Below are 1,981 nucleotides of genomic sequence, written 5' to 3'. Positions count from 1 at the left end.
GTCAGTGAAATAAAACGTCAACTTCTTGCATTATTATTTTTCAACTGAAAAGGCAAAAGTATCATATCATACCGCCTAATCTTTTGTATATTGTATTTTGAAGTCGTCGTGGTCTAAAAGATAAGACGTCCGGTGCATTCGTGTTGAGCGATGCGCCGGTGTTCGTATATACATACGTACATAACACACGTTTACGATTGACTTCCACGATGAAGGAAAACATCGTGTAATAAAAATCAAACCCGCGAAATTATAATTTGCGTAATAACTGGTGGTAGGATCTCTTGTGAGTACGCGCGGGTAGGTACCACCACCCTGCCTATTTCCGCCATGAAGCGGTAATGCGTTTCGGCTTGAAGGGTGGGGCGGCCGTTGTAACTATACTGAGCCTTGGAACTTTAGATCTCAAGGTGGGTGGTGGCATTTACGTCGTAGATGTCTATGGGCCCAAGTAACCACTTAACACCAGGTGGTCTGTACGCTCGTCTACCCATGCAATAAAAAAAACTGATTTTTTTAAATATATAACAAAGTGAAATGAATTTGATTAATTTGAAACATTAATCACTTGGCATGAAATTCAATGAAATGAGATGGATGATATGTGATGCAATAGAATCTTAGATAAATAGATTACGGTATTACAAACCACCGGTATTACACATCTAAACCCGAAGAAACACTGAATAAACAAAATAAAACAATTCTGACAGCTTCGCTCCTCGAGTTCCCGCCAAAAAGTCCCACAACTTCTATGTTCTTTTTCTATTCCAGTAGGTATGGCATTAGGCTTGTTGCGATTGAGTTTTTGCCATTGTCGAGTTTATTAATATTAATACAATGACAAAGTAAAGGTGATAGCGAAAACTAAAGAAACCTTGTCTAACAGCCCATCCCTGGTGCTTGGGTTGGGGTTTGCATAATCTATCGTATTGACCATACCTTTCGCTAACACTCTTGTCTTTTTCTCAAAATTTGAACAATTTCTGGGCAGGGTAAATTTAAAGACTCGAGAGGCAGTACAAAATTCCTTTCAAGAGTATGTTGACTCCCATACATCGAATTTTGTCAAAAAGGGCATCGGAAAATTACAACTGCCATTGCAGAGTTGCGTGAATACCTTGAGTACGAATTTTCATTGATAGAAATTAAAAGATATATAAAAAAATGGCTAGCCTTCTGCATATCTTGCGGCTATTTCGTAGATAAATATCTAGCAGAGCTGCTGGCCGATACATTGCAAACCCAGTGCACGCCCAGCACTCAATCCGTGGACCCTGTTCATGTAGAATTAGTAGACAGTGAGGTAGAACGCAGAGCCTCCTTGCCACCCTCTGATGCGTTACCACCCGTCACCCCGATGGAAGTTAAAGACTTGATCAAAGACCTACGTCCTCGCAAGGCTCCCGGTTCCGACGGTATATCCAACCGCGTTATTAAACTTCTACCCGTCCAACTCATCGTGATGTTGGCATCTATTTTCAATGCCGCTATGGCGAACTGTATCTTTCCCGCGGTGTGGAAAGAAGCGGACGTTATCGGCATACATAAACCCGGTAAACCAAAAAATCATCCGACGAGCTACCGCCCGATTAGCCTCCTCATGTCTCTAGGCAAACTGTATGAGCGTCTGCTCTACAAACGCCTCAGAGACTTCGTCTCATCCAAGGGCATTCTTATCGATGAACAATTCGGATTCCGTACAAATCACTCATGCGTTCAACAGGTGCACCGCCTCACGGAGCACATTCTTGTGGGGCTTAATCGACCAAAACCGTTATACACGGGAGCTCTCTTCTTCGACGTCGCAAAAGCGTTCGACAAAGTCTGGCACAATGGTTTGATTTTCAAACTATTCAACATGGGCGTGCCGGATAGTCTCGTGCTCATCATACGGGACTTCTTGTCGAACCGCTCTTTTCGATATCGAGTCGAGGGAACCCGCTCCTCCCCACGACCTCTCACAGCTGGAGTCCCGCAA

Source organism: Bombyx mori, chromosome 26, assembly GCF_030269925.1.
Source record: "Bombyx mori chromosome 26, ASM3026992v2".
Classification (NCBI taxonomy): Eukaryota; Metazoa; Arthropoda; class Insecta; order Lepidoptera; family Bombycidae; genus Bombyx; species Bombyx mori.
This window is presented reverse-complemented; position numbering follows the sequence as displayed.